The 27,426-nt window shown below is 44.8% G+C and overlaps 1 protein-coding gene across 2 annotated transcripts in view; it reads left to right on the top strand.

The window, feature by feature from the left end:
* The first annotated feature begins 782 nt into the window (after window positions 1–782).
* Window positions 783–27,426, top strand: part of ttll4 (tubulin tyrosine ligase-like family, member 4) — a 97,154-nt gene continuing 70,510 nt past the window's right edge. Inside the window, exon 1 of one of the 2 annotated variants that reach the window (XM_055638804.1) lies at window positions 783–875. The gene's annotated coding sequence lies outside the window, so the exon portion shown is untranslated. Of the gene's footprint in view, window positions 876–2,311; window positions 2,735–27,426 lie in introns of those variants that run through there. The other variant, XM_055638803.1, reaches the window with a different exon arrangement.

Here is a 27,426-nt window from a genome sequence, read left to right as displayed (position 1 = left end):
ACACATGGACAGATATAGATACACGTATAGACACATATCGACAAACACGGAGACAGACATGGAGACACACACACACACACACAGATATAGAGACATGCAGACAGACAGCCACACAGTCACACACGTGGACAGATATGGATACACATATAGACACACACGGCGACACACATAGACACACACATAGATATGGAGGCACACACATAGAGACACATAGACAGACTGACACACATAGACAGATATGGAGACATAGACACACACGCATGGACACACAGACAGACAGATATGGAGACATAGACACACACACAGACAGATATGGAGACATAGACACACATACAGACAGATATGGAGACAGACACACACACACACAGACAGACACACACACACACAGACAGACACACACATAGACAGATATGGAGACATACATACACACACACATAGACAGCCTGACACACACACACACATAGACAGACATAGAGACACACACAGACAGATATGGACACACACACACAGACACTGACACTGACACAGACAAGACCCCCACCTCATGCCCGCGCATCACGACCACGTGCGCGCCGCCGCCGCGTCACTGGCGGTTGCTAGGGAGCGGGAGCGGGAGCGGGAGCGCGGGGAGGGAGGATGGAGCCGGGGCCCCGGGTCTGGGCTCGGGGTCGGGGTCGGGGTCGGGGTCGGGGTCGGGGTCGGGGTCGGGGTCGGGGTCGGGGTCGGGGTCGGGGTCGGGGTCGCCGACAATGAGCGGCGGCGGAGGAGGGCGCGAGGAGGAGGAGGAGGAGGGCGAGGGCCCGCCCTGGGCCCGGCCGCTTCCTGCTGGCGGAGCGGCGCCGCTCGCCCGGGGCAAGGCGGGCAACATAGTGTGGGTGAGTGAAGGGGGGGAGAGTGAAGGGGGAGAGTGAAGGGAGGGAGTGTGGGTGAGTGAAGGGGGGGAGAGTGAAGGGGGGAGTGGGATGGTGGGGGGGGAGTGTGGGTGAGTGAAGGGGAGGTGAGGGAGAGAGGGAGAGAGTGGAAGATGTGAGGGAGGGGAGTGTGGGAGAGAGTGTGAAGGGAGGGGAGTGTGGGTGAGTGAAGGGGAGGGGAGGGAGTGACGGCGGGAAGAGAGGGGGAGGGGGTGAGGGAGTGAAGGTGGGGTAGTGAAGGGGAGGGAGTGAGGGCAAGGCGGGCACCGAGTGAGGGTGAGTGGGGGGAAGGCGGGAGGGGGTGTCCGGTGAGGGAGTTGGGGAGAGTAGAGGGGGGGAGTGAGGGGGAGGGGGGAAAGGCGGGAGGGAGTGAAGGGGAGGAAGGGAGTGAGGACGAGGGGGTGAGGGGGAGAAGGAAAGGCGGGAGCTGGGCGAGGGAGGGAGTGAGAGAGTGAAAGGGAGAGAGTGAGGGAGTGAGAGAGTGAGAGGGATGGGAGAGAGGAGGGAGTGAGGGGAGGGAGTGAGAGTAAGTGGGGGGGGGGGGTGAAGGAAAGGCGGGAGCTGGGCGAGGGAGTGAGTCAGAGTGAAGGGGAGTGAGGGGGGCCGGTGGAGAGCGCGGGAAAATGAGGAGGGGGGGGGGGGGGCGCTGAGTGAGGGAGCGGGGGAAGGGTAAGGGAGGGAGAGAGAGGGGAGTGGAGAGTGAGGGGACGGGGAGGGGGATGAGAGTGAGAGGGAGTGAGTGGGGGGGAGAGGAGAGATGAGTGTGGGGAAGGCGGGTAGAGACCGCCGGTGAGTGGAGGGAGCGGGGGTATAGTGAAGGGAGAGAGAGGGGAGGGAGAGAGGATGAGGGGGGGAAGGAGGAGAGTGAAAGTGAAGAGGTGGGGAGAGGATGGAGGGAGAGAGGATGGAGGGAGAGAGGGGGAGGGGATAGGGAGGGAGGGGGGGGAGAGAGGATGGGGGAAGGAGGGGAGTGAAAGTGAAGAGGGGGGAGTGAAAAGGAGAGGGGGGAGAGGGGATGGAGGGAGGGAGGGGGAGGGGATTGGGAGGCGGGAGAGAGAGGGGGGGAGAGAGGATGGGAGAAGGAGGAGAGTGAAAGCGAAGAGGGGGGAGTGAAAAGGAGAGAGGATGGAGGGAGCGGGGGGGAGGGGATTGGGAGGCGGGAGAGAGAGGGGGGGGGGGGAGGGAGGGAGGAAGGAGGAGAGGAGAGTGAAAGCGAAGAGAGGAGGGGGGAGTGAAAAGGAGAGAGTGGGGGCAGAATTGGGAAAAGCTGGCTGGTAGCAATGACTATATTGAAGTACAAATATATCTTTTGCTTACAACTTACATGGTATAACATTAGAAATATTGCAATACTCTGGAGACGTGAAACACTGCAAACTGACAGCGGGAAACCGATGAGTTAAAATTAGTAGGCATCGGGGAAGAGAGGGAAGAATATAACGATTCTAAACCCAAAGAGTACAAGCATGCAGTTAACAGATTCCTTTTATGGACACTACCTTCTCAAAATGATCACCGAAAATAGATTTAGAAGTACAGCAGAGTTGCAAACCTGTGTGCCTGCACTGTGAGTAGGTGGGTTATCGCCCCTCCCCCCCTGCTCCCTTAAGTCACTAGCTTCAGAAATATTGTTACTGAAAGCACGAGGTTTCGCAAATTACTGGAAGTATGAGCAAGAGTTGATCAAAACTGGAGGTGCTGTTCGCTGAGTGTGCATTGAAAACAAATTCGAAAGTCCTGAGGTTGGTCAGAGTAGGACATTGCATAATGTGGAAAGTGTCATGATTATACTTGAAGACAGGACACGCCTGCTCAGCAAACAGGTAATCTAATATGTGTTTACTGTGTAGTATGTGGAGCTGGTAAAAGTATACACAACAAGACAGCATTTGTGAACTTGTGATTCATGCTGGTATCAGCAATCCCATTAGCCCATCTCTCTCTCTCTCTCCTTATTTCCCGGTGTAAGTCATTCTCTCTCACAGACTCGTCAACTGGCAGTTCTGTCACATACCTTAAGGGCTAACTTGCTGTAATTAACCTCTCCTATTATTTAGAAAATGTTTAGCGTTGCCAAGCCATCATAAGCAATATAGTCGGGATTGATAGACACACAATGTGTTTAAGGAACTGCAGATGCTGGAAAATCGAAGGTAGACAAAAATGCTGGAGAAACTCAGCGGGTGCAGCAGCATCTATGGAGCGAAGGAAATAGGCTTCGAAGCAGCATCTATGGAGCGAAGGAAAATACTTCATTCCATAGATGCTGCTGCACCCGCTGAGTTTCTCCAGCATTTTTGTCTATCTTTGGTGTAAACCAGCATCTGCAGTTCCTTCCTACAGTTAAAGTCAATTTTGTTTTGTGCGCAACAGGGTATCTGCATAGGAAATCTCGACAAATGGTATTGATCAGTTTGAAGGTGTTGGATGAGACAGTAACATTTGTTGAATTCACTACATCTGTGGAGAAGGAATTGTGGTTTGTACCTGAACATGTTTCCAGACCTTTGGGTTAACAATACCTGTGAGGGCTCACTTTTGCAATCTGCTATAGAATATAGACATTATAACAACAAAACAGGGCTTTTGCCCCAGAATTGTTTAATGGCGAACATAATGCCAAGTTCAACTGATCTCCTCTGCCAGCGCGAGATCCATATCCCACTATTCCCTTCATATCCTTGATATACTTGATCGATTGGCCAGGTAGGCTGAAGAATTCAATACAGAGGAATATGAGGTGCTGCATTTTGGGAAGCCTTGACATGGGCAGGACCAACACAGTGAATAGCAGGACTCGGGGGAGTGTTGTAGAGCAGAGGGATCTAGGAGTACAGGTGCATGGTTCCTTGAAGGTGGAGTGGCAGGTGGATAGGGTGGTCAAAAAGGTGTTTGGCACATTGGCCTTCATCAGGCAGAGTATTGAGTATAGAAGTTGGAAGGTCATGTTGCAGTTGTATAAGACGTTGGTGAGGCTGCATTTGGAGTATAGTGTTCAGTTCTAGGCACCATGTAATAGGAAACATGTTGTCAAGCTGGAAAGGGGACAGAGAAGATTTACAAGGATGTTGCCAGGGCTAGAGGGTCTGAGCAAAAAGGAGAGGTTGTGTAGGCTGGGTCTCTATTCCTTGGAGGGCAGAACGACGAGGGGTGATCTTATTGAGGTGTGTAAAATCATGAGAGGAACAGATCGGGTAGATGCACATAGTCTCTTGCCCAGAATAGATGAATCGAGGACCAGAGGATATAGATTTAAGGTGGAGGGGAAAAAATTCAATAGGATTCTGAGGGGTAATTTTTTCACACAAAGGGTGGTGAGTGTATGGAGCAAGCTGCCAGAGGAGGTAATTGAGGTTGGGACTATCCCAACGTTTATGAAGCAGTTAGACAGGTACATGGATAGGACAGGTTTAGAGGGATATGGGCCAAACAGGCCACTGGGACATGTTGGCCAGTGTGGGCAAGTTGGGGCTGAAGGACCTGTTCCCACATTGTGTCACACAGCCATTAGGCTATTAAACCTGGCTCGGACAAAACTCTGATTATTAATAACCCATTATCTGTTATTTTCACGATCAGTTTATTTATTTATGTGTGTATATATTGATATTATGGTATATGGACACACTGATATTTTTGTAGTAATTGCCTACTATGTTCTGTGTGCTGAAGCAAAGCACGAATTTCATTGTCCTATCAGGGACACATGACAATAAACTCACTTGAACTTGAAATGACTATCCGTTTGCTTATCGGAAAGCCTCCATCGAATCCAACTCCACCACCACCCCTGGTATAAAAATAAACTTTATGTGGATATCTCCTTTCAACCTTGCCCCTCTCACCTTAAAGCCCACAAATCTGTGACATTTTCTCCCTGGGAAAAGGGTTCTGACTGTCAATGCCTCTCCTAATTCTATATACAGGTACTTCCGTCAGGTCTCCCATCAACCTCTGATGTTTCAGTGAAAACAATCCAAGAGATGCCAACTTCTCGTTATAGATAAAACCCTCTAATTCTGATAGTATTCTAGTATTCTGCACCATCTCCACATCCTGGCTATAAAGTAGCAACCAGAACCACATACAATACCAGGACAAGGGGTCACAGTCCAGGACAAGGGGTCACAGCTTAAGGATAAGGGGGAAACCCTTTAAAACCGAGATGAGAAGAACTTTTTTCACACAGAGAGTGGTGAATCTCTGGAACTCTCTGCCACAGAGGGTAGTTGAGGCCAGTTCATTGGCTATATTTAAGAGGGAGTTAGATGTGGCTAAGGGGATCAGGGGGTATGGAGAGAAGGCAGGTACGGGATACTGAGTTGGATGATCAGCCATGATCATATTGAATGGCGGTGCAGGCTCGAAGGGCCGAATGGCCTACTCCTGCACCTAATTTCTATGTTTCTATGTTTCTATGTTAAATGAGGACTAATCAATGTCCTATAAAGCTTAAACATGACTTCCTAACCCTGATGCTTTTGCCATGATCTCGGAAGGCAAATGTACCAAATGCGTCCTTTGTTACTCTGTCACTTTCTACGGACTTGGACCCCAAGATCCCTCTGTGCATCAAGGCTGTTGAGGGTCTTGTTAACAATTGAATACTTCCCCCTTGCATTCGACCTCCCAAAATGCAATTCAAGTTCAAGTGAGTTTATTGTCATGTGTCCCTGATAGGACAATGAAATTCGTGCTTCAGCACACAGAACATAGTGGGCATTTACTACAAAACAGATCAGTGTGTCCACCTCGTACTTGCTCAGGTTAAACACCCTGTAAACATAGGAGTGATTAATTTAAATAAATGTTGTTTTCTTGCTTGCAACAAGCCAAATTGCTTTATAATTAATAAAGCAGTGTTGTGAAGTTATTGACTTTAATGGAAAAAAAAACAATGCCCATTTTGTGCACAGCAGTCTCCCACAGAGAGCTAAGTGACAGGAAATAAAGAATTATTTTGGCAAAGTTAGTTGAGAGTAGATATTGTCCCAGACATATGGAATATCTTCCATGCTCTTCAAAAGCATCTAAGAGACCAGATAGTGAATTCATTTAGTGCCTTGCTCAAAGGAACAGCCATTGATACAATGATAGTATGTGGAGCTGGATAAAGTATATGGTAGCATTTGCTAACTTATGATCTGAGAACCATTGGGCTCATTGGGTTCATGATGCCACAGACGGCTGTGGAGGTCAAGTCATTTGGTATTTAACAAGTGGAGATTGATAGTTCTTGATTATAAGGGCATCCAAGGTTACGGGGAGAAGGCAGGAAAATGGGGTTGAGAGGAGAAAATAATTAAGCCATGATCAATTGGCAGATCAGACTCGCAGGGCTGAAAGGTCTAATTCTGCTCCTATGCCTTATGGCCGGAGTGAGCTGCCAGAGGAGATAGTGGAGGCAGATACTATCACCGCATTTAAAAGACACTTGGACATGTGTTTAAGAAGGAACTGCAGATGCGGGAAAATCGAAGGTAGACAAAAATGCTGGAGAAACTCAGCGGATGAGGCAGCATCTGTGGAGCGAAGGAAATAGGCAACGTTTCAGGTCGAACCCCTTCTTCAGACTGATGCACAGGTACTTGGATAGGAAAAGTTCAGATGAATATGGGCCCAAAGTTGACAAATAGGACCATCTTTGATCTTGTCGGCATGGGCGAGTCGGGCCGAAGGGCATGTTTTTGCACCCTGTGTCTCTCTGAATTGCTATGGACTAAAGTAAACTGCTGCCCAAAAGCAGGCATAATCTGGTTGATAGGGATCAAAATCTGAAGTCCAATATCTATCTTCATGCAGTTAAGGCAGTCGGAAGAAGACACTTTTTGAAATCATCAACCATTGCTGTTTTTAGTTTTATTCCCCGTTCCCACATTATTTGCATTTGGAGACCTTTTCTGAATCAGAGAGCAATAGTTTGTTGTGGATACAGACATTGGATAAAGAATATGATGTAATACAAAAAAATCGATGCCCGGTTAATGAAACTCCAGTGATATATTCCTTTGTAAAGGTTGTTTCCTGGTGATAAATCTGTTACAAAATTGTCAGATGGATTGCTAATTGTTGATTGTTAATCCCATGGCATTACAGTGAGACCTCAGCTCAGAATTATGTCCACTAAACCTAATTCTTTTGATTAAGTAATTGCCTGTGCTGACTCTATGATAAAACATTGTGTACATTAACCCTATCGGGATAAGACATTTGTTCTGATTTTTTTTTCTTGTCACATCTTTTTTTTTGGCCTTCATCAGTCAGAGTATTGAGTATAGGACACGTTACAGTTATAAGAAGGGTTTCAGCCCGAAACGTTGCCTATTTCCTTCGCTCCATAGATGCTGCCTCACCCGCTGAGTTTCTCCAGCATTGTTGTCTACCATATTTAGATTATTGCGTTCAGTTATACCATGTTATAGGAAAGATGTTGTGAAGCTGGAAAGGATGCAGAGAAGATTTAAGAGGATGTTGCCAGGACTGGAGGACCTGAGCTATAGGGAGGGGTTGAGTAGGCTTGGAGCGCAAGAGGATGAGGGATGATCTTATAGAGGTGCACAAAATCATGAGAGGATTAGATCGGGTACACCACAGAGCCGTTGTCCAGAGTTGGAGAATCAAGAACCATAGGAATAGGCTTAAGATGAGGGGGGAAAGATTTAATAGGAACCTGATGGGTAACTTTTTTACACACAAGGGTGGTGGGTGTAAGGAACGAGCTGTCGGAGGAGGTAGTTGAAGTAGGTACAATCGCATCGTTTACAAGAATGATCCCAGGAATTAGTAGATTCACCTATAATGAGCGTTTGTCGGCACTGGGCCTGTACTTGCTGGAGTTAAGAAGAATAAGGGGGAACCTCATTGAAACATACAGAATAGTGAAAGGCTGTGGAGAGGATGTTTCCATTAGTGGGAGAGTCCAGGACCAGATGTCATAGCCTCAGAATTAAAGGACGTTCATTTAGGAAGGAGATGAGGAGAAATTTCTTTAGTCAGTGGGTGGCGAATCTGGAATTCTTTGCCACAGAAGGCTGTGAAGACCCTCAGTGGATATTTTTAAGGCAGAGATAGATAGATTCTTGATTGGTATGGGTGTCAGAGGTTATGGGTAGAAGGCAGGAGAATGTGGTTCGGAAGGAGAGATAGATTAACCATGATTGAATCCGGAGTAGACTTGATGGGCTGAATGGCATAATTCTACTCCCATGACCTATGATCATTTAAGAAACATTTAAATGGACACAGGTACATGGATAGGACAGGTTTAGAGGGATATCGGCCAAATGCATGCAGGCATGTTGGTGCAATGTAGATGGACTTGGTGTTGGTGTGGGCAAGTTGGGCCAAAGGCCCATTCCCATGCTGTATGATTCTTTGACAGACTGTCCTAAGTGCTTTTGTGGTTCATTTGGTTTCCCTGCTACATACTGGAACACTACTATGATTCTGTGCCTCCATGTTGTTTAAAATCGATTGAACCAAAACTCTGTATAACTTTGCATTCAACATTTATGGCTGCAGGAGTTATTGTATGGTGTTATAGCCACTGAGTGCAGAAATGGGCTTCTGGTCCATCATGTCCATGCTACCAATCTACACTAAACCCATTTGCTCACAGTAAGTCCTTATGGCCAAAGAAAAGTCATCGGCCTGTTTGTCTGACAGGTGCTGCCAATTTTTTATGTTGTTATCTTGGAATATCTTCCTGAGGTTTATTGTCAAGCTTTCTTTTGAAAAATACTTCAATTTAGCATTAACGTGAATTCATTCGGGGAAGGTTTATTGAGGCAAGGAACAGAGGTGTTTCCATTTGAATCTTAATCATTGTTTAAGAATACAAATTACACGGATTTCCACGAGGTAAAGGAAGAGCACTTTCCCCATTTCTGTAAATTATTACCTCTTTTTTAGTTTTATGCTGTTATCTAGTGCAGGTTGTCTGCCATAACTTCCAGATATTGCACCTGTTTCCAATTCTCAAAGTTTAAATCGAAGGTAGACACAAAATGCTGGAGTAACTCAGCGGGACAGGCGGCTTCTCTGGAGAGAAGGAATGGGTGATGTTTCACATCAAGATCCTTCTTAATCAATCACAATCTCCATAATTTTGTGTCTACCTTTGATTTAAACCAGCATCTGCAGTTCTTTCCTACCCATCTCAAACTTTAAAGATCAATTTAATAAAGAGAAATTGTGTCTGGCAATTTCACTCAATTATTTTTGAGTATTCGATAAGCTAGTTGGATGAAGGGAACTAGCAGAGGATTTAGTGTATTTGAACTTCCAAAATAATTCAGTAAAGGTTACAATGCAAGATGACATGCAGGGATATTAAAGGCAATGTCGATAAAGAATTGTCATGCAGAGAGGGCGCAACAAAAGCTTTTCACTGTACCTCGGTACACGTGACAATAAACTAAAACTGAAACAATCATCATAAACATAGAAACATAGAAAATAGGCGCAGGAGTAGGCCATTTGACCCTTCGAGCCAGCATCGCCATTAAATATGACCATGGCTGATAATCCACAAGCAGTACCCTGTTCGTGCTTTGATTCCATTAGCCCTAAGAGCTATATCTAACTCTCATGAATACATCCAGTGAAGTGGCCTCTATTGCCTTCTGTGGTAGAGAATTCCACAGATTCACAACTCTCTGGGTGAAAAAGTTTTTCCTCATCTCAGTCCTAAATGGCCTACCCCTTATTCTTAAAGAGACAGTTTTTAAGTTGCTAGAGTACCACGTGCCACAAGAGCGAGTGCTAGCATCTCAGCTATTGATCATCCATGTTATTAATTTGGATTTAAAAAAATGCAAGACTATTTTATAGTCAAATTTGTTCGTAAGTGGTTATGACATAAAATTGCTGAGTGTAGGTTGGCTCGAGACAGAATTTGATAGTTGGAACATAATGTAGGGAAAAAAAAAATGTTTTAATTTAGGGGGAAGAATAGAAAATAAGAATATTTAAACTTTAGAATGGAGCTGTGCAAGGGGATCTGGGTGTCCTTGTAGTTAAAAAATGAGGTTAATTTGCTAGTTTACAAATAAAAGACACAAAGTGCTGGAGTGACTCAGCGGATCAGGCAGCATTTTAGGAGAACATTTCGGGCCAAGTTAATTCTGGCTTTGAAGAGATGTTGTCAAAAGGAAAGGATGAACGAGTTGGATGTGCTCTGGAGTTCAGAAGGATTAGAGGGGATGTAATCAAAGCATAGATTGCATTTGGAAAGGTAGGTGGTGTGTATGAAGGAACTGCAGATGCTGGTTTACAACGAAGATGGACACAAAATGCTGGAGAAACTCAGCGGGGACAGGCAGCATCACTGGAGAGAAGGAATGGGTGATGTTTGGGTTGAGACCCTTCTTCAGACCGAGAGTCAGGGGAGAGGGAGACACAGAGATAAGGAAGTGGAAGGTAGGAAAACACGATCATAGAGGCTGAAAAGGTGAAGGGAAATGTAGAATAGATCATTGTTAAATTGGAGAAGATGACAATGAAGCACATGGGGATAAAATTAAATCGGAGAAGTCAGACTGGTCGGAGAACTATGAAGGGGGAGGGATGGAGAGAGAGGGAAAACAAAGGTTACTTGAATTTAGAGGTCAGTTCCTCTTGTGATGAATGTAGAACTAGTGGGTAGAGTGTCAGAATAAGGGATCTGGGGGGGGATTTCCTTCATTCCTGGAGATTTGTGAAATCTTTATTATTGAATATTTTCAAGGCTATAAGATTCTTAAAGCCCTGTCCAAGAGCTCTCCCGAGTTAAAAAAATAAAATCAAACTCGTGGTAAGCACGTAGAATGAACGTAGCGGGTACGTCGGAGCTCGGGGACATCTCTTAGCTGCTCATAACGCTAACGGCAGGTACTCGGGAAACGCGGTAAGCTCGGGAAGACTCGTGAAGATTTTTCAACATGTTGAAAAATGTCCACGAGAGCCCCGAGTACCTACGAGCGGCCATTACCGTAGAATCAGGGCAAACTCGGGAGAACTCTTGAATTAACTCGTACAGTGGGACAGGGCTATTAGTCAACTGCTGAATATAAGGTCATGGAGCTCAAGCAGGAAACTGGAGCTGAGGTGGAGATGTAATCAACCTATGATCCCCTTGAATAGCAGAGATGGCTCAAGAGCTCATTTATCCCACTCAAATTCCATATGTGCCAATTACTATTTAGGTACAGGAGATTGCTATTGAATAAAGCCCAACCTAAATTACAATGCGGTAGAAATTAAATATTTTACTATGTCCAGCCTTTAGTGAATGAGCCAAATTGGCAGCCGGGCTATCTAGCCCACTGGGTTGTGTCTATGTCTTTGACGAGAGTTCAATCCTGAAGCCCTTCATCAATTTCTGTAGCTAAATTACAGGCCTACCACCAACAGGCAGGCCCTTTGGCCCAACTTGTCCACACTGGCCAACGTTCCAGCTACACTAGTCCCACCTGCCCGCGCTTGGCCCATATCCGTCCAACCTGTCCTATTCCATGTACCTGTCTAATTGTTTCTTAAACGTTGGGATAGTCCCAGCCTCAACTACCTCCTCTGGCAGCTCGTTCCATGCACCCGCCACCCTTTGTGTGGGGAAAAAAATAAATTTGAACAAGCTAAGATTGTCACAGGTGGTGGTCAAGTATTGGGAATGAGCTGTCAGAGGAGTTAGTTGAGGGCAGGTAATATAACCACATTTAAGAGACATTTGGACAGGTACATGGATAGGAAAAGTTTAGAGAGATATGGCCCAAACACGGGCAGGTAGGAGTAGCGTAGATGGACCATCTTTGTCAGCATGTGCAAGTTGGGCCGAAGGGCCTGTTTCCCTGCTGTTTGATTCTATTAGACACGAGAAGATTGCGTTCCGAGGATTTGAGAGAAAACTTGTCTCAAAATTGTTCTGTTGCCATATTTCACCTATTTTTAAAATATCAAGTCGAGAGGTTTTTTTGTGCGGAATATACCATATCATTATTTTGGATCCTGGCAATTATATTAATATGGCTGTTCATTTTATCAGCATAAACGTCTTGAGTTACAGATAGCAATTTCCTGGAACTGGCCTTGGGTGACAGCCATTCCAGAATGCAGAGTCACAAGTACAAATGTTGCACAATGTCAATATCACGTCAAATGGAACAATTTTCTTTATGTCTTTACAAATGAACTGGAAGTTATGCCACAGCAAAATTATTAACAGTAATGTCTAATAACCTGAGATTTCATTTGTTAATCTGGAAAGTGCAGGAGTGTGCACAACAGCGCTTTCATTCTTTGTGTCAGCCTATAAGCCATCTATGCAGAATATATTCAGAGTGAATGGGGAGTTTGGGGTGAAGCAGAACGGAATCAGGTGGCAGAGGCCAGGAAAAAATTCACATACATAGTGACGCCCTGAAAATGACATCAGTCGAGAAGTAATGGCAAGGTAGGAAGGTAAAGAGGCTTTCAGTACTTATTGGCTATCAGATATCTGTTGAAATGTGTGGTGTTAGTAGCTGTTGTAGAGGTTGATTAACTTCATTTTTACAGCTGGGACAAGACACATGACATGTTGAGAGGCTTTCCACATCAGAGAGAGTTGGAGTTGAACTTCATGTTACAGCTGGTGTTCACATTTGAGTTTTGATTGATTCCCCTGCTAATAATCACCGTGATAATGTACTCAAAATGTCACCTGTGGCCACTGTAACAGTGAGATTTTAACTCTCGTACAACATGGAACTGTACAGCACAAGAACAGGACCTTCGGCCTGTCATGTCAGTGTGGAACATGATGCCAGGAGCAATTCTTCCCTCCATTTTGAATATATCGATATGCCTATCCAAAAGCCTCTTAAATGCCACCAAAGCCTCGTAAATGTCACATCTCTTGTTGGTCCAAACCTCTAGATTACACGTTTCATACCTTAACAACTACACCCGAGAATCTTGGAATAAGGAGGAGGCCAGGGCCTACCTGACTCCCGGTTGACAAACACTTTAATTCCCCTTCCCATTCTCACACTTGAGCTTTCTGTCCTGGGCCTCCTCCATTATTAGAGTGAGGCCAAACGCAAATTGGAGGAACAGCGCCTCATATTTCGCTTGGGCAGCTTACAACCCAGTGGTATGAATAATGATTTCTCTAACTTCAAGAAACAATAGACAATAGGTGCAGGGGTAGGCCATTCGGCCCTTCGAGCCCACACCGCCATTCAATGTGATCATGGCTGATCATCCCCAATCAGTAGCCCGTTCCTGCCTTCTCCCCATATCCCCTGACTCCGCTATTTTAATGAGCCCTATCTAGCTCTCTCTTGAAAGCATCAAGAGAACCGGCCTCCACCGCCCTCTGAGGCAGAGAATTCCACAGACTCGCCACTCTCTGTGAGAAAAAAGTGTTTCCTCGTCTCCGTTCTAACCTTTGCACCCGCTCTCTCTCCGTCCCTCCCCCACCCAAGTCGTACTAGCTTCAAAGTTGTCCTGTTGAGTTTCATCGTCTGTGACTCGTTTTTACATAACCCCTGCCGAGCTCATAATGGCCTGTTTCCTTTGTCATCGTTACTTTTTTTGCATAACTTTAATTTATTTGTTCTATATCTCTATATATCATTGTCTATATCTCCCGTTTCCCTTTCCCCTGACTCTCAGTTTGAAGAAGTGTCTTGACCAAAAACATCACCTATTCCTTTTCTCCAGAGATGCTGTCTGACCCTCTGAGTTACTCCAGCCTTTTGTGTTTATCCTCTAGAGTTTGAGTTTAGGCTTTTGTCACATGTACCACGGTGCAGTGGAAAGCTTTTGTTGCGTGCTAACCCAGTCAGCAGAAAATCAATACTTTATTACAATCGAGCCTTCCATTGTGTACATATATATGATAAAGGCAGCAACGTGAATAATGTTTAGTGCAAGATAAAGTCCAATAAAGGCCGAGCAAAGATAGTCCAAGGGTCTCCAATGAGGTAAATAGTCGCTCAGGACTGCTCTCTAGTTGTTGGTAGGATGGAGGTGGGAGATTGCAACCTTCACGTGGTCCGCCCTGTTTCGACGAATTCAATCAACCCGGCATGCACAATCAAATAAGATCAAATAGAACACGTTGTCGTACAACTTTAGGCTGTGCACGCCATACACAAGAAGAAGAAGAAGTTGGTAGGATGGTTCAGTTGCCTGATATATTTCTGTCTGTTATACTCCTTTTCCCTGGCAATTAGAGATGGGGACCTAAGGGTTAGTGTCCCTCTTTTCATCCCGAACCCCTATCCCTTCCCTGCATCCCTCCCTCTGGCTTTACGTTTTACTCTCTTTATCTTACACCCCTTTGTCTCCTTTTCATCTCTAGCATTTGTCACTTATTTCACCCATCATCCAATCACACACTCCACCTGTATCCACTTGCCAGATTTTGTCCTGTCCCCACCTGTCTTTTCCACCTTTCTCCCAAAATGCTCCAATCAGTCTGAAGAAGGGTCCCATCCCAAAATGTCATCTGAGTATTCCCTCCACAGATGCTGCCTGATCCACTGAGTTCCTCCAACATATTTGTCATCTGCCTTATCCACGGTTTAGAGATCCAGCGTGGAAACAGGCCCTTCGGCCCACTGGGTCCATGCCGACCAGCGATCCCCGCAACGTTAACACTATCCTACACCCACTATGGACAATTTTTACATTTACTAAGCCACTGAACCTACAAACCTCTACGTCTTTGGAGTGTGATAGGAAACCGAAGATATTAGAGAGAACCCATGCAGGTCACGGGGTCAACGTACAAACTCCGTACAGACAGCATCCGTAGTCGGGATCGAACCCGGGTCTCCGTCGCTGCAGCAACTGTACCGCTGCGCCACACGTAACTGCCAACCACGGTGTTGGTATGAAATATAATATCCTATTCCCCAACCTGCTTGACAACTCGCTCAGCACAATGGGGATCATAATTACACCTACCTTATGCATGGTAAGCCTGGACGACATTTAATTTTTGTATTTGTTTTGTAGCAAAAATACTAGGTAGCCAGAGGAACTCAGTAGGTCAGGCAGCATCAGTGGACCGTCAATGTTTTAGATCAAGGTCCTTCATCTAGGGAGGGAGCAGTTGGTATAAAGAGATGAGAGGAGTGGACAGTGGCCCGCACGGTGGCGTGGCGGTAGAGCTACTGCCTTACAGCGCCAGAGACCCGGGTTCGAGCCTGACTACAGGTATTTGTCTGTACGGAGTTTGTACGCTCTCCCCGTGACCTGCGTGGGTTTTCTCCGAGATCTTCGCTTTCCTCCCACGCTCCAAAGAAGTACAGGTTTGTAGGTTACTTGGCTTGGTATAAATGGCTGATGGGTGAGAACAAAAGGCTGTAGATTCTAGATTATTTTTATTTTATTTATTTTTTTTTAAATTTTATTAGAAGTTAATACAATACAAAACAATACAGTGGGACCTAATTTTAGGTGCTAACTATGTCATAACGTAATACATTCTATGTACAACCTATAGTTTTATGTTTTTGAAAGAAGTAAGAAAGACAGGAAAAAAAAAATAGAGAGAAGAAAAAGAGGAAAAATAGATGGTAGAAAATAGAAAAACGTGAAGTGTGTATATAAGCAAGGAAAAAGTAGAAAGTAGAATAGGAGAGAAAGACCCTTAAAAAAGACATTTTCAAATCTTTATTCGGAGATGTAAATCTATCCACGACCTGACCTGAAATCAGTAATCTTTACGGTACTGCTGCATCACATGATTCCAAAAGGTCGATGAAAGGGGTTATATTTATCTATAGGTCGGAGTCTCATTTCTTCAAGGTGTGCTATGTCCATCATATTCCTAATCCACATTTTAATAGTTGGTATAACTGTATTTTTCCAAAATTTAAGTATCAATTTCTTTCCAATTATTAACCCATAATTAAAAAAAACTTTTTGGTCTTTATTTAAATTGATATCTTCTCCTATTATTCCAAATATAATCCATTCCGTATTAGGTTCTATTCTTGACTTGAAAAGCTTTGTAAATAAATCAAATATATCGCTCCAAACTTTATTCAACTTTGTACATCCTACAAATGAATGTGTTATATTAGCATTTTGAAACAAACATTTATCGCATCTGGTAGAGGCGTTTGGGTAGAATTTATTCAACATCGTTTTTGAATAATATTGTCAATGTAATAGTTTAAATTGAATTAAATTATGTCTTGCATTATATAACCATATAACCATATAACAATTACAGCACGGAAACAGGTCATCTCGACCCTTCTAGTCCGTGCCGAACACATAATCTCCCCTAGTCCCATATAATTAATATATAATTAATGGAACAATTATGTGTGTTCATCAGAAGATTCTAGATTCTGACAGGGAAGGATGGCAAGAATGGAACTGAATGAGAGGTGTGAGTGGGGGAGGGAGGGCAGAGGAGATCCAGTGGGAGGACTGTGTGGGCAAGAGGAAGCAGAAGAAATAAGATGATAGAAGGCTGTGGAATAAGGTGGGAAGAAGGGGGCGTGAGAGAGGACCAGGGTAGATAGAAGGAGAGAGGGGTTGTGGTCACCTGAAATTCAATGTTCTTGCCTTTGGGTTGTTGACCACACAGATGGAATATGAAGTGTAGGAAGGAGCTGCAGATGCTGGTTTAAACCAAAGATAGATACAAAAAGCTGGATTAACTCAGAAATTCTCTTTCTCTAGTTTTGCATTTGGCATCACCTTGGCAGGATCGACAAAGTCGATACGTAAAGTCCAATTAAAATAGCCGGGTGATTAGGAGATGAAAATGGTCACAGTGGACAGAACTGGGGCTAAGCGATCGCCCAGTCGGCATTGGGTTTCACCCATGAAGATTGTTAAGGGATTGCACACGCTAGAGGCAGGAAACATGTTCCCGATGTTGGGGGAGTCCAGAACCAGGGGCCACAGTTTAAGAATAAGGGGTAAGCCATTTAGAACGGAGACGAGGAAACACTTTTTCTCACTGAGAGTGGTGAGTCTGTGGAATTCTCTGACTCAGAGGGCGGTGGAGGCCGGTTCTCTGGATGCTTTCAAGAGAGAGCTAGATTGGGCTCTTAAAATTAGCAGAGTCAGGGGATATGGGGAGAAGGCAGGAACGGGGTACTGATTGTGGATGATCAGCCATGATCACATTGAATGGCGGTGTTGGCTCGAAGGGCCGTATGGCCTACTCCTGCACCTATTGTCTATTGTCTGTAGAGGAGGCCAAAATGTTTAGTATATGTTTAGTTTAAGAAAGAACTGCAGATGCTGGAAAAATCGAAGGCAGACAAAAATGCTGGAGAAACTCAGCGGGTGTGGCAGCATCTATGGAGCGAAGGAATAGATGACGTTTCATGTCGAGACCTTTCTTCAGACGTTAGTTTGGTTAACATATGTTTAGTTGTTTGCTTCAAGGCTGTTCTACGGCTAAGTGTATACTTTCATTTTATAACATCTGTATACTTGCACATACTTTAATAAAGCAGTTATATGGGTATCGTTTTAAAATGTCATTGATTGTACAAGGCTTCATAATATGCTTGAACGTAGGTGAGATATAACTGATATATATGTATAAATATACGTGCAGGAATATTGTTGCCATATCCAGGCTTTGTGGCTTAACTATTTAAATTGGAACCATGTAGATGTTTACAGGCAGGGGAGCAGTTTATATAATGCTATATTTAAGAGGGAGTTAGATGTGGCCCTTGTGGCTAAAGGGATCAGGGGGTATGGAGAGAAGGCAGGTGCAGGATACTGAGTTGGATGATCAGCCATGATCATATTGAATGGCGGTGCAGGCTCGAAGGGCCGAATGACCTGCTCCTGCACCTATTTTCTATGTTTCTATGTTTAGGTTTATTATTGCTACTGTACTTCGTGAAAAGCTTTGTTTTGCATGCTATCTCATCGAATCTGATACCGTTATCTGTATTGTATATATACCACAAAGGGAAAGGTGCAGGGCGCAGAACATAGTTCACAGCATTGTAGCGCCAAGAATATTAAAGGGAACAGTATTAGTGCAGCTAGAAATAGTGCGATATTTACAGGTGGAAAGAGATTTAAAAGATTCACTTGCATGGTTCTCAAAGGGCGGCATAGTGGCACAGCGGTCGAGTTGATGCTTTGCAGCGCCCGACACCCGTATTCGATCCTGACTAAGTGTGCTGCCTGTATGGAGTTTGCATGTTCTCCCCATGACCCGTGTGGATTTTCCCCAGTGCTCCGGTTTCCTCCTACACTTCGAAGACATACAGATGTAGACTAATTGGCTTTGGTAAAAATTTGGTAAGTTGTTCCTAGTGTATGTTGGATAGTGTAAGTGTGCAGGGACCGCTGGTCGGCGTGGACTCGGTGTGCCGAAGGGCCTGTTTCCGTGCTGTATCTTTAAACTATAAAACTAAACTAAACTATGCGTGCAGTTAGGTCGTCGTAAAGGCTCAATAACACATTTGGTTTTAGCAAAGTCCAAAAAATGACACATTGTTACATAGTATTTATCAGGTCCCAAAATGCTTAGATATTTAAAACTGATGAAACTGAATGGAGAACATATTTGTGGCATTTGTTTCCAGCTTGCTCTTTTGGAGTTAGGAAATAAGGGCGATTGAGTCAAGTTCCCGCTATTATGTTGTAAGCTCCAATGTTTGTGAGTCGACCTCTGTTTGAAGCTGTTTCTTTGGACTTGTTTTCCAATAAGAGAAGCTGCTGTATGTTGGTGTCCATTTCACATTTCATACCCATCACACCACTGGATGGACATGTTGACTGAGGCTCTGGCAAGGGGCCCAAGGCCACATAAAGTTACTGACTGATGTGTTCCTCGAATGTTGTGCAGCAGCAGTGTTCTATCTGCCACTGGGGATAAGGGTAAACATTGAAACATAGAAAATAGGTGCAGGAGTAGGCCATTCGGCCCTTCGAGCCTGCACCGCCATTCGATATGATCATGGCTGATCATCCAACTCGGTATCCCTTCTTGCAATATCATTGTATATCATCTTGCAATCAGTGGGAGCTTTTTTGTTTGTCTACATATTACAGATTTGCCTGTCCAAATGTCTTTTAAATGGTGCCTCAACTACCTCACCTGACAGCTTATTTCATATACACACAATCCTCTGGGTGAAAATGTTGCCCTCTCCGGTTCCTATTAAACCTTTCGCCACTCACCTTAAATCTATGCCCTCTAGTTTCATGATTCCTCTACCCTGGAAAAATGACATTGTGCCTTCGCCCTCGCTCACCACCATGCCGGGCCTGCACCTGGCCACGCCAACCACCGCGGCCATGCCTGCCTCCTGGCCACACCAGCCAACCCTGGTCACCACCGGCCATGCCTACCACCACCGCGACCTCGGTCACCACCCCCTCCACATCGTTCCTATAGCAAGATGACCAAAACTGAACAAAGCAAGGGGAAGAGTGGATGGTATCCCAACTTTGCTGATGACACAAAAGTAGTTGGGAGAGCCTGCCGAGATGGGGAATGGGAAAAACACTTGGCAAATGCAGGAAAGTGTGAGGTCATACACCTGGGTTGGGGAAATCAAGGCAGACTATTATCTTAATCGGGAGAGACTGCAAATAGCAATGTGCAACAAGTAATTAAGACGAAGAGCATATTGGATTTTTGTTTCGAGATACAGCGCGGATACAGGCCGTTCGGCCCACCGAGTCCGTGCCAACCAGAGATCCCCGCACATGAACACTATCCTACACACACTAGGGACAATTGACATTTATACCAAGCCAATTAACCTACAAACCCGTACGTCTTTGGAGTGTGGGAGGAAATGGAAGATCTTGGAGAAAAAGAGATGGGGAGAATGTACAAACAGACAGCACTGTACAGTGGCTCCGTACAGTCAGAATCGAACCCTGGTCTCTGGCGCTGTAAGGTAGCCACTGTACTGCCTTATTGCAAAAGGTTTGGAGTTTAGAAATGGAGAGGCATTGTTAAGCAACAACAAATGGCTGGAGGAACTCAGTGGGTTAATTGCTAGTTGTCACTTTCCACAGTGACATTGTAAGTGATCCTCTAGTTCCTGATCAAAATGGCAGAGTCCTAACCAATTTGTCTTGTTACATAAACATGTACTCTGTTAGTATGTGGAAATTAGAGTTTAGAAGGTCCCGTGGCTGCAGACTACATATTTACAAAGTTGACTGCGGTATTATGCAGTGGTTACTGACACCAATCAAACCTGAACCATCTGCTCTGTGCTCAGGGAGAAAAGACTTTGCCTTCCATCACAGTGAGGAGGAGATGCACTGTGATCGATGTTTGTATAAATTGAATTGTTTGTATTTCTTGTAGGAATTGTCTTTGTTTGTATGGCTGTGGAAACGGAGTTTCATTTGAGCCTCACTGAGGTTCAAATGACATGTAATAAATATTGTATTGTATTGTATGAGCATCCCCACCCACCAAATCACAAACCACCCTCTCCAAACATAGATATGCAGGCAATGAGGGGAATGGATCATGCATAGGCAGATAAGACATTCCAGGGAGTTGCTGACCAGACTTCTTAATTATCGCCTATCCCTCAGCCAACAATGGACCATTGTGGGCTCCATATTTCCTTGATTATTGTTGCTTTTTTCAATATCTTCCATTCATTTGTCCTAAGTACTGTCTACATCTCTTGCTCCCCTTTTCCCAGACTTTCAGCCTGAAGGAGAGGTCTCAACCCGAAACTTCAGATGCTGCCTGGCCCGCTGAGTTACTCCAGCTTTTTGTCTTTGTCTTCAGTTTAAACCAGCATCTGCAGTTCCTCCCTACACATTTAGTCTCCTTCATTCATTCTGTCTACAATTCCCCATACCTGAGGAAAGCAGCCAATCAAGCATTCCTCCCACCCTGGCCGGTCATACTCTCTTCTCTGTCCATCAGGAAGAAGGTACAAAAGTTTGAAAGATGTACCATAGTGAGGAGTAGTCTTCTCACATGCTAAGATGAATCCTTGACCTCCCAAATTATCTCGCACTTATTTATCTGCACACTTTGTGCAGCTATAACACTGGATGCTGCATTCCGGTTTTTTTTCCGCTCGGATTACAGGTATGTTTAGTATGAAATATCCTGGATGGAATGCAAACAGGTTTTTGCTGTATCTCAGTACACACGGCATTAATAATAAACCTAAACCTACAATATTGTTAGCAATGAGTTCAAACGAAATCTTCTGGAATGGAATGAGGATGTAACTAGGAAAATAAATAAGGGAGAGCCAGTGGATGTAGTGTACCTGGACTTTCAGAAAGCCTTTGATAAGGTCCCAAATAGGAGATCAGTGGGCAAAATTAGTGCACATGGTATTGGGGGTAGAGTGCTGACATGGATAGAAAGTGGTTGGCAGATAGGAAACAAAGAGAAGGGATTAACAGGTCCCTTTCAGAATGGCAGGCAGTGACTAGTGGGGTACTGCATGGCTCGGTGCTGGGACAGGAGCTATTTACAATATAAATTAATGATTTAGATTAAGGGATTCAAAGTAAAATTAGCAAATTTGCAGATGGCACAAAGCTGGGTGGCAGTGTGAACTCTGAGGAGGACGCTATGAGGATGCTGGGTGACTTGGACAGGTTGGGTGAGTGGGCAGATGCATGGCAGATGCAGTTTAATGTGGATAAGTGTGAGGTTATCCACTTTGGTGGCAAGAACAGGAAGGCAGATTATCATCTGAATGGTGTCAAGTTTGGGAAAGGGGAAGTACAATGAGATCTGGGTGTCCTTGTACATCAGTCACTGAAAGTAAGCATGCAGGTACAGCAGGCAGTGGAGAAAGCTAATGATATATTGGCCTTCATAACATGAGGAGTATAGGAGCAAAGAGGTCCTTCTGCAGTTGTACAGGGCCCTAATGAGACCACACCTGGAGTATAGTGTGCAGTTTTGGTCTCCAAATCTGAGAAAGGACATTCTTGCTATTGAGGGAGTACAGCGTATGTTCAGGAGGTTAATTCCCGGGATGGCGGGACTGTCATATGTTGAAAGAATGGTGCGACTGGGCTTGTATACACTGGAATTTAGAAGGATGAGAGGGAATCTTATTGAAACATATAAGATTATTAAGGGTTTGGACACGCTAGAGGCAGGAACCATGTTCCCGATGTTGGGGGAGTCCAGAACCAGGGGCCACAGTTTAAGAATAATGGTTAGGCCATTTAGAACGGAGTGTGGATCAATCACTATTACTGATTTGATCCATGTCTGGTCTTGCTATTTAGAACCCGATCCTTAATCAGTGTCGGGTTTCCATCATGTGGAATGTAAGCAATCCTACTTTCAGTTTGAGCTACGACTTTGAGCCTCTACAGTACCTGTCGTTGTGGTCTCTGTATGTATTCTTATTAAAGTACTTATTATGAAGTTCTATGACGCAGTGTTAACAGGACTTTACACACGGAGATGAAGAAAAACGTTTTCACCCAGAGAGTTGTGAATCCATGGAATTCTCTGCCTCAGAAGGCAGTGGAGGCCAATTCTCTGGATGATTTCAAGAATTAGATAGAGGTCTTAAAGATAGCAGAGTCAAGGGTTATGGGGAGAAGTGGTGCTGATTGTGGATGATCAGCCATGATCACAGTGAATGGCGGTGCTGGCTCGAAGGGCCGAATAGTCTACTCCTGCACCTATTGTCTATTGAAATGTACGCGTTTGTATTAAGGAGGGTGAAGCACAGAGCTGAGCGATGGAGATGTTCGGCTGAATGAGAATCTTTTGCAGTGAAGCTCATGGAATCATAGATTCAAGAGTTAGGTAATTCAAAGGAACAACACATGTGTTGATAAATGCATAATTAAAGATGTTATGGGTTTGAATCAGAAGTTAATAGAAGCTTCCAAATATTATGACTGCTGTAATATGCTCGCAGAAGATTACAGGTTATACATTTTTAACTAACCTCTACTCACTCTGAACAATGAAGAACAGCTGGTATTACATCCTGCTGGAGTTTTCAATTGTTCTTAATGCTTTCAAGTAAACCTGATATTGCCCTTCCCCATTCACTTGAGTAACAGGCAATAATTTGATTTGCCAGTTTTGCTTAGCTGTAATTTAAAAAAAAAACAATACCTGTGTGACAACTCAATCATTTGTACCTTTCTAGAACTGTGTTTTATTAAGCTGCTATCATATGATCACCTGTCAATAAATTCTGGGTAATGCATTTTGTAAAATGACTCGTGTATTGTGCAATCTTACATAATTGCAGTGCTTAAAGGTACAAATGCATTGCCCGCTCTGCTTGACCTGTTCTAACAGGAGGCAGGCTGCCACCATGGAGCTGATACCATTGTTTGTTTTATTATGCATTGGAATATTTTGCTGTGCCCTGGTGATTAATGTGACTAAATGAATCTGAAATTCAAGTGTCTTAAAACTTTTAAAGACCCAAAGGAGTGTAGAGCCATATAACCATATAACAATTACAGCATGGAAACAGGCCATCTCGGCCCTTCTAGTCCGTGCCGAACACTTACTCTCATCTCGTCCCATCTACCTGCACTCAGACCAGAACCCTCCATTCCTTTCATAATATTAATAATAATAATATATTTTATTGTCATTGCACATAAGCGCAACGAGATTTGGTATGCAGCTTCCATCCGATGTCATAACTTAAATAATTAATAAAATTTAGATTTAGATACCCCGAGAACATGGTTTGTAAAAAGAACATTAAAACAGTAAAATAGTAAAAACAATTCAAACAAACTAAAGTGCAGAGTTTAAGAAGGAACTGCAGATGCTGGAGAATCGAAGGTTACACAAAAAAGCTGGAGAAACTCAGCAGGTGCAGCAGCATCTATGGAGCGAAGGAAATAGGCAACGTTTCGGGCCGAAACCCTTCTTCAGACTGAAGAAGGGTTTCGGCCCGAAACGTTGCCTATTTCCTTCGCTCCATAGATGCTGCTGCACCCGCTGAGTTTCTCCAGCTTTTTTATGTAAACTAAAGTGCAGATGTGTGTGCGACGTGACCATCCGAGGGAGACAGTCCATGGGGGATGGGGGGCACTCAGCAGGGCCGGTTCAGAGCCGCTATAGCTCTGGGAATGAAGCTGTTCCTGAGTCTGGAGGTTCGTGCGTAGAAGGCCTTGTAACGTCTGCCGGAGGGAAGTAGTTCGAACAGTCCATTACAAGGGTGTGAGGAGTCTTTATGGATGCTGACGGCCTTCCTGAGGCACCGTGTGTGGTAGATGCCCTCCAAGGCTGGTAGCTGTGTCCCAATAATCTTCTGCGCTCTGTGGACGACGCGCTGAAGAGCTCTCCTCTCCGCCTCCGTGCAGCTGAGATACCACACAGAGAGCTATATGCTAATGTGCTCTCTGTGGTGCAGCGGTAGAAGGTTGTCAGCAGCTGTTGGGGCAGACCAGTCTTTTTTAATGTTCTCAGGAAGAACAGTCATTGCTGTGCCAGTGCAGAGGTGCAGAACCAGTGCAGCGGTGTTGGTGGACCATGTGAGGTCCTCTGAAATGTGAGTGCCCAGAAACTTAAAGCTGGACACTCTCTCCACACTTTCACTGTAGATGGAGATTGGGGCGTATTCTCCATTATGGGACCTCCTGAAGTCAATAATCAGCTCCTTGGTCTTGGAGGTGTTTAGTGACAAGTTGTTACTTGTGCACCAGTCCGCCAGGTTCTGCACCTCCGCTCTGTATTTTGTTTCATCACCGTTGGTGATCAGCCCAATCACTGTTGTGTCGTCTACAAACTTCACGATGGTGTTGGTGTCGAACGCAGGAACACAGTCGTGTGTGAAGAGGGAGTAGAGCATAGGGCTCAATACACAGCCCTGTGGTGTGCCGGTGCTCAGGGTGATAGTGGAGGACAGGTGCGGGCCCAGTCTCACTGCCTGCGGTCACTCCGTCAGAAAGTTCAGGATCCAATCGCATATCGGCGAGCTGAGGCCTAGCTGGTGGAGTTTGGTAGTGAGCTTGGTGGGGATGACCGTATTAAATGCCGTATTAAAGTCTATGTCCATATAGATTATGGACATGTCCCGTCCATAAACCTGTCCAATTTATTTTTAAATGATAAAATCGAACCTGCCTCCACCACTGCCACTGGGAGCTCATTGCACACAGCTACCGCTCTCTGAGTAAAGAAGTTCCCCTCATGTTACCCCTAAACATCTGTCCCTTAATTCTCAAATCATGTCCTCTTGTTTGAATCTTCCCTTCTCTGAATGGAAAAAGCTTATCCACGTCAACTCTGTCTATCCCTCTCATCATTTTAAAGACGTCTATCAAGTCCCCCCTTAACCTTAATATTGCTCACACAAAGCTGTAATAATGTGTAGGTTTAATTTAGTTTAGTTTAGTTCAGAGATACAGAGCGCAAAAACCAGCCCTTCAGCCCACCGAGTCTGTGCTGACCAGTGGTCCCTGCAATTTTACACTCTCCTACAGTTGTGAACACTGCCTAGTGTATCACCGGCTGTGACCTCCCCAACATCAAGGGGATTTATCGGAGTTGCTGCCTCAAAAAGGCAGCCAGCTTCATCAGAGACCCACACCATCCTGGCCACGCTCTCATTTCACCACTGTCATCGGGAAGAAGGTACAGGAGCCTGAAAACTGTAACGTCCAGGTTCAGAAACATCTTCTTCCCTACAGCCATCGAGTCAAGTCAAGTCAGTTTATTGTCATGTGTCCCTGATAGGACAATGAAATTCTTGTTTTGCTTCAGCACAACAGAACATAGTAGGCATTGTCCATATACCATTATATACATATATACACACATGAATAAATAAACTGATAAAGTGCAAATAACAGATAATGGGATATTAATGTTCATAGTTTTGTCCGAGCCAAGTTTAATAGTCTGATGGCTGTGGGGAATTAGCTATTCCTGAACCTGGTTCAGGAATATCAGGCTATTAAACACTACAACCCCAAATAAGCTCTGAACTACAATAGACTATTATTATTATTAGTATTGCACTACTATTGTTTGTTTGTTTTTTGAGTATGTGTGCATTTCATTGTTCTATCTGGGACATATGACAATAAAACACTCTTGACCTTGGGACAATTTACAATTATACCAAGCCAATTAACCCACAAACCTGTACGTCTTTGGAGAGGGGAAGTAAAGCAGAGCACCTGGAGAAAACCCAGGCAGGTCACGGGAGAAGGTACAGACAAGCGCCCATAGTCCGAATTGAACCCGGATCTCTGGCAATGTAAGGTGGCAACTCTACCGCTGTGCCGCCAAGGAAAGGAGCGAAGGAATTGATAATTAACGTTTATTCCCTTTTGTGCAGCCAATCCCTGCAAAAACTCTTGTCAGCAGCTTGTCCCGAGTTTTTATCCCAATTGTATTTTGTTTTTGTTTTTGTCTGTTCAGCGTTGTAATGAAAGAAAACAAAATCCTTTTGTGGTCTTTCCCATTAATCGTGCATTCATTTGGTAATGGTACTCATTTGTTTTTATAATGTGGTTTTCTTCTTTGAAGTCTATAAATGGGAAATGTGGAGTTGCTGAATTTTACCCAATGCTGGGCAGCACAGTGGCATAGCAGTGGAGCTACTGCCTTACAGCGCTAGAGGCCCGGGTTCCATCCTGACTACTGGTGCTGTCTTTACAGAGTTTGTACATTCTCCCCGTGACCTGCGTGGGTTTTCTCCGGGTGCTCGGGTTTCCTCCCACACTCCAAACACGTACAGGTTTGTCGGCTAATTTGCTTGGGGGTAAATGTATATTGTCTCCAGTACATGTAGGATAGTGTTAATGTGCGGGGATCGCTGGTCAGTGGTAATTGGTGGGCTGAAGAGCCTGTTTCCATGCTGTATCTGTTAACTAAACTAAACTAAAGGGCCTGTCCCACCAGCATGCGACTCCATGCGGCAAGCGCTACCTAACGTGGTCGCTTGAGCCATACGGCCTCGTGGGGCCGGTCCCACTTCGATCGTCGGAGCCGTATGGAGTTGTGCGGAGCTGGTCCCGAAACAAAGATAGAATGTAGTTGTGGACAATAAGACTAGTGGGAGAACTGGGAAGGGGGAGGGGATTGAGACAGAAAGCAAGGGCTATCTGAAGTTAGAGATGTCAATGTTCATACCACTGGGGTGTAAACTACGCAAGCGAAATGTGAGGTGCTGTTCCTCCAATTTGCGCTGGGCCTCTCTCTGAAATGGAGGAGGCCCAGGACAGAAAGGTCGGAGTGGGAATGGAAGGGGGTGTTAAAATGTTGAGCAACTGGGAGACCAGGTATGTTAAGATGGACTGAGCAGAGTTACCACTCCCACTCCCATTCTCACTCTGACCTTTCTATCCTGGGCCTCCTCCATTGCTTTCTCGTTCCATCCCCTCCCCTTCCCAGTTCCCCCACCGTCTCCAACTATATTCTATCTTTGACCTACCCACCCCCCTGACATCAGTCTGAAGAAGGGTGTTGACCCGAAACATCACCCATATAACAATTACAGCACGGAAACAGGCCATCTCGACCCTTCTAGTCCGTGCCGAACACATAATCTCCCCAGTCCCATATACCTGCACTCAGACCATAACCCTCCATTCC

Source organism: Leucoraja erinacea, chromosome 7 (assembly GCF_028641065.1).
Source record: "Leucoraja erinacea ecotype New England chromosome 7, Leri_hhj_1, whole genome shotgun sequence".
Taxonomy (NCBI): Eukaryota; Metazoa; Chordata; class Chondrichthyes; order Rajiformes; family Rajidae; genus Leucoraja; species Leucoraja erinaceus.
Note: the sequence above shows the minus strand (reverse complement) of the source record. Positions and strands in the feature narration are given on the sequence as shown.